The 12,887-nt window shown below is 36.7% G+C and overlaps 1 long non-coding RNA gene across 1 annotated transcript; it reads right to left on the reverse strand.

The window, feature by feature from the left end:
• Positions 1-1,230: 1,230 nt before the first annotated feature.
• Positions 1,231-2,745, reverse strand: LOC148920366 (uncharacterized). The gene is made up of 2 exons (XR_016123839.1): positions 1,919-2,745; positions 1,231-1,827 (listed from the first exon to the last, which is right to left on the reverse strand). It is a non-coding gene; the product is annotated as an uncharacterized LOC148920366 (long non-coding RNA).
• Between the last annotated feature and the right edge of the window lie 10,142 nt (positions 2,746-12,887).

Below are 12,887 nucleotides of genomic sequence, written 5' to 3' on the forward strand. Positions count from 1 at the left end.
GGACTAATATGCCTTAAGGGTGAAACCATAGAATGCTAAACTGTAATTAACCCTTGCTTCTATGTACAGAAAATATTTAACTTGAGCTGCAGTTGCACAAAGATATCAAGCACGCATGCATATCAAGCACTTCCACAAGATCAAGAAGAAACTGTAAGATAACAATGTAAGAATGGATACAACTGAAGCCACGGTTGGCCTATCCACCACATTCTCTTGCACACACAATAAACCAATGTGGATGCATCTCATCGTTTCGATTCGTGAACTTGACATCAACACGGGATCTATGATGTTTTGAATTGTATCCTCCCTCCAATTTCTCCAAGCCTATAAAAGTACATCAATATAGTCAATTTTGACCAAGACAAAAGAGAGAATATATAATGACTTTAATGTATTCATACTCACATAGGTTAAAAGGTCATCTTCATTCTAGCCATATTGGAAACTACTAATTTTTTTACCACTTACAATTTCAAGAACTAACACCCCAAAACTAAAGACATCCGTTGTGACAGAAAAGCGACCACGACTTACATACTCAGGAGCCATATATCCACTACATGAATTATATTCCATTTATTAGATGTGCAAGTTTTTTTTTTTTTTTTCAATGAAGCTTTAGGAGAGCACAAAATGGAAGTGTAAATTAGCTTGCTATATTATCACAGTACTTACTAGGTTCCCCTAACTGTCTTTGTATCTCCTTGAGTTTGATCAACAACAAACAATCTTGCCATTCCAAAATTAGCAATTTTAGGGTACATCTAACAAAAAGTTGTTGGTTTTGAGATCGCGATGAATAATTGAAACCCGAGAATCTTCATAGAGGTAAAGAATCCCTCGAGCAATGCCTCCTATGATCTTGTGACGTGTTTCCCAATCCAAATGCTCGTGATTGTTTGGGTCTAAATACAATTTCATTAAATGAAATATGAACTTTTTTAATCTTTAAGAAATTACTATAAATTATACGAAATTTGAGGCAGAGCAAATATACCAAAAATGAAGTGATCAAGACTTGTGTTAGGCATATATATGACATATATATGAAAATGTATATATATATATATATATATATATCGTAAATGAGGACTCTTTCCTCTGCTTTCAAACAAAATCCTAGGAGCCTGGGGTTGAAGTTGAGCAAGTAACATGACCTCATTATGCACAGAAAATATTTAACTTGAGCTGCAGTTGTTCAAATATATCAATCAAACACGCATATCAAAGAAAATAAAATAAATTTTTCATCCAAAAATAAATAAATTGTTCCTGATACATAGCCCCACCCCACTAGTGAGCATATGGTTCAGTAATTTGAATTCTTATTTCCTGATACATGCATAGAGTTTTTGGATTCATCGGACCCTGTTATGTCTGATCCACTGTTATGTTGCACATAATATGCCGGTCGTGAGGGTACTGAGAGTGTGACAGAATGGCTGTTAAGCATAGAGACAACTGAGCCATGGATGGTCTGCTTGCCACATTTTCTTGGACGCATAGGAAACTAATGTTGATGCATCTCATCATTTCAATTCCTAAAGCTGTCGTCAGCTTTGGGTCCATGATATTTGCCACTGTATCATCCCTCCAATTCCTCCAGGCCTATCAAGTTCATAAACACATTAATTAAAGAAGAAATTATGCTGCTTTCTCTTGTCTTACTCACATAGCTTAAAAGTTCCTCCTCATTCTCTCTGTTTCGAAAACTGCTAATCCTTTTATCACTTAATTTCAAGGATTAACACGCCAAAACTAAAGACGTCCGACTTGACTGAAAAACATCCATGAATTGCTTACTCTGGAGCCATATATCCACTGCATTATTATATTCATCAAATTAAAATTTTAGTTCTGGTGTGAACAAGCACAATAATGTAATTTAGCTTTGAAATTTGCAGATACTTACTAGGTTCCCACAATTGTCTTAGTATATCCTTGAATTTGATCCATCATAAACAATCTTGCCATGCCAAAATTTGCAATTTTAGGATTCATATCTTCATCCAATAGAATGTTACTAGGTTTAAGATCACGGTGAATAATTCGAAGTCGGGAATCCTCATGAAGGTAAAGGAGCCCTCGAGCAATGCCTCCTATGATTTGAGGTTACCCATTTTCCATTGTAGCAAACCAAAATTGCAATTGTGTCCATTTATGACCATCATAAAATTTTCTTTTGTTAACACATGTTAAACTACCAATAAAAAATCTATCAACTAGTGGAACCATATAGAAAAAACATCAATTAAACATCAATAAACAACAATTTTAAAACACCAATATTATGCAAAGTGAAACGGTTTAGCTAGCCTAGCTGTGTTTCAAGCTCCAGCAAAGGCATGTATCAAGAACTCTTAAAGTTAAATCCAACCCAAAGCCATTAACCTAGGGTATCCTATTACTAACTAACTACTTACAAATTGCCAAACCTTGACTGTCCAATGTTATTTCATATCGAATATCACACCACCCAAAAGAGTGAATACATTACTTTCAAGGAGATCTGCAAGTCCAAGTCTCAATCACAAAACAGTGTATACATCATTTCAAAGACAAATCATAAGCACAAAATAGTGTATCCAAGTCCAAGAGCTTAACAACCACATGAAATAGTTGGTAAATTTCATTCAATCATAGAAACAGCAAGCCACAACAAAAGCCCATTAATGTCTCATTCAAAACAATGAAAGCAATCACCCAATAATCTCAATCAATCAAAGAAACCCAAAAAAAAAAAAACCAATATCAGAATTACCACAGTGAAGATCGACAATGAAGGTGTCGTGGCACGTGGTGGAGTAAATGACCAGAAGGTGGCAAGTCAAGATTGTGGCTTTGTTGTGGAGGTCGACAACGAAGGTGGCGAGTCGTGCCTTGGCTAGGGTCCGATTCCAAATTTGGGGTTCAACTTTGAGGTTGAAATCAGCTCCTAATTGGAAGATATAACTAAGAGGAGATAGAGTTAGGGGAGATTTTATGGTTGAGGTGGATTTTGTGAGGTTTGGCAGAAGGAAGAAGAGGAAGAACAACGGTGGGAAAAAAACTAATTGGAAGGATGGGCAATAGGCTATCAATAGGAGTTTTATAAGAGCACTTCTGAGTTGGCCCCTTGCCGCCAGCATTGAGAGCTAAGCGGGTACTATTCATGTGAATAGTGCGCCTGAAACAAAAAAAAAATTAATGTTTCGGCAATGCAAGGCTTGCCATGGCAAATACTATTCATTTTTTTTTTCACAACTTTGTTTACTTAAACAATTAATTTGGATAATATTTTCGGATAAGATTTTTGGGTTCCTATGTGTCAATACTATTCATATCGGATCAGATTTTCGGTTTCAAATTTCAGATAAATTTCAAATTGATCGTTGAAATTCAAATTTATATAAATTCAAAATGTCAAATTTCAGATACATTTCAAAATTCAATTCAGATAAATTCAAAATGTCAAATTTCAGATACATTTCAAAATTCAAATTAGGATAAATTTCATTTCAAATTTCAAATGAATTTAAATTTCAGATAAGATTTTCACCCTCTAAAATTCCACGTGTCATCTCTATCTGCCTAAATTTTTCTATAAATGCAGAGGCTCAGCTCATACCTCCCACACCATATCTTCTCTACATCTTCATTTCTCATATTTTAGATTTCATTTCTCAGATTTTAGATTTCATTCTCTATTCTCAATGTCAGACGACATGGAAGAGATTTTGGAAGGCAAAGCGAGAAAAGGCGAGCAAGTCGTGAAGAGCTGCAAGCAAAGAGGCTGAGAGAGACTAGATGAGCAACTTGGGTGTGGCGTTGCCTTTGGAGGAAAAGAAACGAGCCGCCGTGGTTCATAGAAGGCGGGCAGATATGGACAGACATAGACATTCTCGGGTAAGAATCTTATAGAGATTACTTTATCCCAATCTCTTGTACTCTAATGTTCATTTCGAGCAAGATATAGAATACCTTCATGTCTGTTCAATAAAGTCATACATGATATTTGCAATTATGATGACTACTTTGTTCAAAAAAATTGTCTTTGAAGTGGGCTGCTTCGAGAAAAAGTTCATAATTGTAATCTGAATGTTGGCGTATGGGTCATCTGCGATCAGTGGATGAGATTGCCCGGATGGGAAGTCCACTATTTTGGAGAGCTGGTGTGATTTTGTGATGCAGTGGAAAATACACACGAGGACTACTGTAGACTTCCTTGAGGGGACTTACAGCGGCTTTACAAAGGCAGTCTCATGGATTTCACAAAATGATTGGTAGCATTGACTGCATACCTTTAGCAATGGAAAAATTGTCCATCTGCTTGGCAAGGGATTATAGGAATCGGAAAGGGCAGCATCATCACAAAGGCGTTCTTGGTTTTGATACATGGGTTTATGCGCCTTCTTTAGGTGCCGTCTCAAAATGATTTGAGACGTCTGGTCAATCCCGGTGTTCAATGATGTTCTAAGAGGTGAAGCCCAACTACATATCAAATTAATAATACGTCTACGAGGCTGGTATTATCTAGTGATAGTATCTACAGGTGGACAACATTTGTGAAATCAATTCCACATCCCCGATCCCATAAGGAAATTTTTTTTGCTGCCTATCAAGAGGGGTACAGAAAAGATGTGGAGAGGTGCTTTGGTATCCTTCAAGCCCGTGGGCAATTATCAGGGGAGCGGCACGTCTATTTGATGAGGAGGTGCTTAGGAGTATAATGATGACTTGTATCATCCTCCACAATATGATTGTGGAAGATGAGTATGATTACGATGCTACTGAAGATGAGTATGAACCAGATCAATAGAACACCGCATGCTCACAATTTATAGAAAAACCTAGGCCAAATGAAACAGTGCCAGCATGATCCGTTAGTTAGAGACGATAGTTTCATGCATCAGATGATTGAGCGCTACACGGAGATGCAATCGTCATATATTCATGAACATTGTCAAATGGACTTGATGGAGCATTTGTGGGTAGTGAAAACAATGTGAGACAATAAAGTAAAGTGAAGATGTGTTTTTAATGTATTATGTTTATGTTGTATTTTTAGTTATGCTTTGTTGTTTTTTTATGCTTTAGTTGTGGTTTGTTTATTTTTTATGCTTTGATTGTGGTTTGTTTATTTTTTATGCTTTGGTTGTGGGTTGCTGAATGTTTTGAATAAAAAGGAATGTTGTTGAATATTTTCTTCATTCACTAAAGAAATGAATACAACTCATAAAATAAAATACATGAATTACAACTATTTTTAAACAAAACAATACAATGAAATGAAAGGCAATCAAACTAACAATGGTACAATGAAATGAAAAGGCAAGCAAACTAACAATGGTTTGATCATTTAACCAATCAGTGTTACTAGGTCCATCAAATCACGAAAAGTCTTGTCTCATAACATCCTTCGTTCTAACTTCAAAATTGTTTTGTTTCGGGGACATATGGGTTGTATCCATAGCATGGTTTTTCCCGATCATTTTTTCAATCTTTCTTGGCGTACATACTCCTTTCTTTGCATATTCTACTTCCATTGCCCTATCGTGTTCTTGTTGTTTCATATCCATTTCAATTCTCATGGCTTGCATCTTTAAAGCTTCTCAAATATTTAGATGTATTCAGTAAATTACTCCCTCTCTTCATATGGTTTTCCTCCCCAATAGGCCTCAGCTCTTTTCGATAGGTGAGTCTTGACTCACGGGAATCCATAGGTGAATCCGTTCGGATTGTCTCATGGGTGGCATCTCGTTCAACACTATCGTTGGACTATTTAGAATAATTTGGAATCTCTTATTCTTCCACCTCCCCATAGGGTATGGTTTGAAACTTTTCCCTTGCCCGTAGCACCAAAAACATTTTTGTGCTTGCATAATCTATACAAAAAAAAAATGAGCAAAAACTTTAAAAATATTGGATGCAACAAGTATAAAAAAAAAAATACAGAAACTAAAAAATATTAGCAATGCAACAAGTATTAAAATTAGTAGGAATGTAAGAAACTTTAACCATTTATTAGATAAAACAAAATATAAATATTGAAACATTCATATTAATATTGGAAATACAAAATATTAACATAATATATAAATTGCAAGAAACATTTAAATAAAATTTAATATGACATAGAAATTAATAAATAAAAAATTACAAATAATTTACCTCACTACTAATGTTTTGCCCGCTTCTATGGTTGTTCATCGCTTTTGTCAAGGCATCTCTCCACTTTCCCAACTCTTTATTAAGAATTTTCCACCTACTAGATAATGCTTGATCCGCACGGGTCGAACCAATTACCCTTTCACAAAATTCTCTGATGAATTTTTTCCACATATGATAGAATTTGATCTCATTATTCGCCCGTTCTGGGACAATGACTAACTTGGAGCCAAGCCTCACAAGCTAATATCTTCCGTCATGCTCCATGCCTTCTCTGTTTCACTAGAAGAACCCATAATATGATAAGAAAAAAACAACTTGAAGAGAAAAAAAACAACTTGAAAGTGAAAAAAATTGACTAGAAAGTGAAAATAGTAGAATGAGGAAAATGTATGAAGAGTTGGTGTTAAAAGTGAAGAGTATTGGTTGGTATTTATAGAAAAAATTCAGTATTTTTTCAGTATTTTTTAAAAATTTCCATTTTTTCTATTTTTTTGGCAAAAATTGCCTACCGTTGGATTGCTGGAAAAACTAATCGGAGAGCCCCAGGGAGCTTCCGTGGCATAGAGTGTTGGGGTTACTTTCTATTTTTTATTGCGAAAAATGGATGCCGTTGATAAGTTTAAAAGCGATCGGATGGCCTAGCATGCGATTACGTGGAATCATGCCGTTGGCGCGATAGTTACAAAATTTTTTTAAGCTTGGCGTGCAATGCACGCACCAACTTAAAAAAATTTAAACAACGAGCGCTCATCCTGACCATTGGGCTCGCCACTTTCTCCCCTAGCTTGCCAGGTTGTAGGCCCCACTGTTGCCCTGGCAACTTGTTGTTGCTGGAAACCACATTTTGGGTTCCCCCAGCGCAAAAACCCTCCTCTTGGGCCCTTCCAGCTGCCAACAATGCTCTAAGGGGCATTTGTGATTGAGTTTCAAAATAAGAATATTAATGAATAAATTAAGTGAGCTAATGGTAAAGCCACCAATTTCCCAATTATAAAAAGAGTGGCATTTAGAGCTATTTCCTGTTAATTTGATGAGTAATATCGGCGAAGCTTTAGGACATTAACACTTTATGTCACTGCATCGTGGGAGGCCCACCCGCCACTTGTCCATCCAACTATTGGGAAATTGATGAGGTTTTGTTCTAGCTCTCAAAGGAAAGCTGCCACCATTTCAAAAAGGAGGGTTTCAATCCAGTAGTAGAGAGAGATGGAAAATGGTTCAGTAATTTCAAGTCTCAGATTTTGATGCATAGACAGAGAGGCTTTTGGATTGGTCAGACTCAGTCAACGTCGGTTTGTCTGATCCAGTGTTGTGGATTCATATATAGAATGCAGGTTGTGAGGGTACTGCAAGTGTGAGAGACTGGCTGTTAAGCGTGGATACAACTGAAGCCACGGTTGGTCTGTGTCAGTCCACCACATTTTCTTGCACACATAGTAAACCTATGTGGATGCATCTCATCGCTTCGATTTCATGAACTTCTCGTCAACACCGGATCTATGATGTTTTCAACTGTATCCTCCCTCCAATTTCTCCTGGCCTATAAAAGTACATCAAAATATAGTCGAAAACAAATTTAACAAGGCAAAAGAAGGAATCTACCGACTTGATTGAATTCATGCTCGCATAGCTTAACAAGTCCTCTTCATTTCAAGAACTAACACCCCAAAACTGAAGACATCTGTTTTGACAGAAAAGTGACCATGAATTACATATTCAAGAGCCATACATGCACTGCATGATTATACTTTATTTAGACATGCAAGTTTTTCTTCTTTTTGAGATTAGATGAATTAGCAAACAGAGTTCCAAAACCTCAGATAAGACAAATAAACAGAGTTGAACTTACGTTGTTCAAGTTTTACCTTCGTTTCTTTACTCTGAAGAAAAAGCATATGCTGCTGAAAATAAACAAAAACAACCAAAACCACAACGATGATGATGACAGTTTGTTTTGTGTTACTCTTCTTTTTTGCTGAAAATTAGATGGGATATCTTATCAAAAGCCAAAACCACTCCACACAATTGTAGGACGTGGATCATACCTTCTTCAGGTGCTGGTGCTGACGGAACTGGAGCTGGAATATCTACTAACGAATTGGCTGTAGACCCAAAAAAACACTACTACAAAAAAGGAAAACCACGACGGGAATTCACCGTCGTGTATTCTGTTTTCAAATGGTCGTGGAATCCACCGACATCTTTTCCATAACAAAACCACGACGGTGAATAACCGTCGTTGTTAAAACAAAAAACGTCATCAAAAAATAAAAACCGACGTCTTTGTGCTGCAAAAAGACATAAAAAACAATCGAGAATGAGAATAGAGCGACCAACTCCAACAAAAAAAACGTCGTTAAAAAGGAAACAGATGACAAATATAAATACGACGTCTTTACAATCTTAATAGACGACGTTATTGACACCTACTACGTCACAACATTTCCCACAACCGTCGTAAAATAAATTTTCCACTTCGATTTTTCTATGAATTATGACGTGGAAATAGATGTCAGGGTCATTACTTACGACGCATATATTTACAGAGACGACGTTGAATTTGATAAATAACGTCGGTTCCAAATAAATGAGAGCCGTATTACAGAATTTATACGTCATATTTTGAAAATAAACGACGTGAAAAAAGATGGTGTCATTAATTACGACACAGTAATTTATAATGACGATGTTGTAGTCTATATACAACGTCGTCACCATTAAAAAGATCTGTCTGCCTTTAATAATTTATACGTCTTCATTTAAAAAATTGACGTCGTCTAATTCATATATCTTAACGTCGACAAGTTTAATGGACTTCAAATACCGTCGTAAAATATATTTTCCACTTCGATTTTTCTACGAATTATGACGTGGAAATAGATGTCAGGTTCATTAATTACGACGTATGTATTTACTTAGACGACGTTGAAATGAATAAACAACGTCGGTTCCAAATAAATGAGAGTCCGTATTACAGAATTTATACGTCATATTTTGAAAATAAACGACGTGGAAAAATGATGGGATCATTAATTACGACCGGTAATTTATAAGGACGACGTTGTCGTCTATATACAACGTCGATACCATAAAAAAGACCGTCGTGTTTAATAATTTATACGTCTTCATTAAAAAAATTAACGTCGTCTAATTCATAAATCTTAACGTCGACAAATTTAATGGACTTCAAATACCGTCGTGAATTCATCCTTTTCCACTTCGTTTATGAAAGAACATGCGACGTGGTAAATTCATGACGACGTCGTCTTTTATAACGTTCAGGTTAAAGTTCTCGTCTTTTAGACGTCGGTGTTATGGGATTGGAGTCGTGTTATTTTGAATTACATGGCGATTCTTTATGCTTGTCCGACTTGTTATCCTGGATTACTGTTTCACAATAGCGTCGTGGTTCTTCATTGTTACTTTGCTTTAAGACGTCGGTAAATATATTGCGGTCGTTGAATGCTCCAAAACGCGTCGTTATTTATTGGAGCGATGTACGATTTGTTTTCACATTTTTATCAAAACCGTCGTGTTTTGTAATCTGAACCAGATAATTTTTGTATCTGATTGTTTTGTGGCCAAAACCTCGTATAATGAAAGTGAAGAAATCACATTACAATATATTACAAAATTAATGGCATACACGCCAATTAAAAGCATCATTCAACCCATATATCTTCACACCCATCTCGAATATTTTGACTCCTAACTCAACCACCACTTCATCAAATGTGTCAACATTTGGCATCCCCTAGTAAATGGCTCACACTCAATTCTCACATCACCTAAGACATCATCACCAATAACATCATTATATTCTCTATTAGGCATTGATAACACTATCGACCAACCACGATGCATCGGGTCGTCAACAAAAAATACTTGTTTGACTTGAGAAGCCAAAACAAATTGGTCATTCCTATGCCAATTTTACTCAAATCTACAAGGGTAAATCCAAGTTCGTCCACTACAAGACCAGAAGTATTATCAATCCAATCACACCTAAAGACTGGGATTGTAAACTTTTGGTAGTCAAGGTCCCAAATTTCTTGAATGACACCATAGAAACCCATATTTGAGAGAATTGGGTTTTTATCCTTGGCACTAGCAACTTGCATAGTATGTGCAAGTAAATAAACTCCACTATTTTGAGTTGTCCGCACATCATCTTGTGCCTTGATGTTGAATTTAATACCTTTAATGAGATAGCTCCTATATAATGGCACTCGCCATGTTTGGACATTGCTAGCCACCTTAAATTTTCTGATACGCCATGATTGTCTTCCACATTAAGTTCACTTTGAACCTGCAAATTAATCATAACTTAATTCAATCTAACATAGAAAGAAGAAAATTAAAGTCAATATGTTATTCAATAACATATACCTTGAAGCGTAGCCATTGAATGAAAGTGCTATTGTGCTTATCCTGCAGCCACTTTGTTCTCTTTCTAAATTTTGGACAAGCGGTCTGGATGTGGATCATATGTTGCCTATATGACACAAAATTCAAGTATTATGGTCCCAAACATATAAGATAAACATAAGAAATAATTTAAAATGGAAACTTAAAGAATAAAACTCATACGTACTCGATATAAGTAGGACTTCCTCCGTATTCTCCAAGACATATAGGTGTGCTTGGTTCCAGAGTCCCGATCAACTCGCTCACTGTGCAACCCGATAATGGCTTTGAAACTCCCATCTTTTGGCTTGAAGGCACTCCAACTGTACTAACATCGATAAATGCTCGGTACAAAACTCTACAAATTCTTCAACTATATACCGCTCGGCAATGCAACCTTGGGACGAGTACGATTCGAACATACCCCTTTAGCACTTTCATATATCTTTCAAGCGGATACATCCATATAAAATATACTGGCCCACACAGACGAACTTCTCTGACAAGATGTACTACTAGATGAACCATGATATCAAAGAATGAAGGGGGAAAGTACTTCTCAAGCAAACACAAAGTAACTACTACATCTTCTTCCAACTTATCTAGCTTGGAAACATCAGCAGTCTTTGCACATATAGCATTGAAGAAGAAGCACAAGCGAGTTATTGCATACCTTGCAGTCTTCTCCAAAGCAGAACGCAATTGCCACTGGAGCAATTGTTGCATTAAGGTATGACAATCATGTGATTTAAGGCCAAGAAGTCTTGAATCTTGTAAAGATACAAGATTTTTTATATTTGAAGAATAACCTTCAGGGACCTTCATACCATAGAAAGAATTGCAAACCTCTCTCTTCTCTGCTCTTGACAAATTCCAAGGCCCGAGGCAAACAGTACGTCTTTCTCCATACTAAGGTTGCACCGTCGGTTTGACCTCTATGTTCAATAAATCTAATCGAGCAAAGAATCCCATCTTTAATTTTTCCGAGGATCTCCAGCAATGTACCAATGATACTATCGCAAACATTCTTCTCAATGTGCATAACATCTAGGACATGCCTCACAGGAAGGTATTTCCAATACTCGAGATCAAAGAATATTGATTTCTTCTTCCAACAAACTCTATCACCATCTTCAACCATATGCAGCACTTCTTCTCCGTTAATGGCTCAGGAGGCGTGCCATATTCAGGTTTCCCATTAAAAGCTGCACGTTGCCTCCTATATGGATGATTGATCGGTAACCATTTTCTATGCCCAATGTAACAAATTTTGTGGCCATTTTTCAACTTGTGACTAGGTGTATCATCGCCGCATATTGGACAAGCTTTATATCCTTTAACAACACAACCAGATAAGTTTCCATAGGCGGGGAAATCATTAATTGTCCACATTAATGCAGCTCTGAGTGTAAAGTATTCTCCATTATGTGCATTATACACTCCTCCAATCCCATCCCACAAAGATTTTAAATCATCAATCAAAGGCTCCAAGTAGACGTCTATATCATTTCCGGATTGTTTAGGACCGGAAATCAATAAGGTCAACATCATGAACTTCGTTTCATGCACAGCCATGGAGGGAGATTATATGTAACTAAGATAACTGCCAGAACTATATCTACTACTTAGAGAACTGTGGGGCTTGAATCCATCGATGAAAGAGCCAATCTCAAGTTTCTCGGCTCATTACCAAACTCGGGCCATTTATCATCAAGAAGTTTCCAAGACGGGAATCACCTGGATGAGACATATAACCACAATTGATTTTCTAGCAGATGCCAAGTCAAACTCTTAGCGGTCTCATGTGATCAAACATCCTTTTAAACCTTGGAATTGGAGGAAAATACCACACCACCTTCACTGCACACCCTCTTCAAGATTGAATCTTTGCCTTCCTTCCACCTTGAGATACCACAATTAGGACAATGAGTTAAATCCTCATACTCCTTCCTATACAAGATGCAATCATTGGGGCATGCGTGCATTTTCTCAACTCAGCCCCAATGCACACAAAGTCTTTTTGCCTCATACATAGAGGCCGGTATTGTATTTCCTTCTGGAAGCAAATCGCTTGAAGTATCAATAATTCAGAAATGTAATCACTCATCTCATATTTTGCCTTCAAATTATACAACTTCACTAATGCCGATAACTTCGTGTACTTTCTACAACCAGGTACAATGGTTGATCTCCATCCCCAATCACATTGGCAAACCATAAGGATCAGATCCAAAATCACCAAAATCATTATCATCCATCTCTATTTTTCATACACAAAACTGCACCTACTATGGTCATCATCTTCTTCAACATTTCTACTAGCA

This window comes from Prunus mume, linkage group LG2 (assembly GCF_029339155.1).
Source record: "Prunus mume cultivar Tortuosa linkage group LG2, ASM2933915v1, whole genome shotgun sequence".
In the NCBI taxonomy this organism is placed as follows: domain Eukaryota; kingdom Viridiplantae; phylum Streptophyta; class Magnoliopsida; order Rosales; family Rosaceae; genus Prunus; species Prunus mume.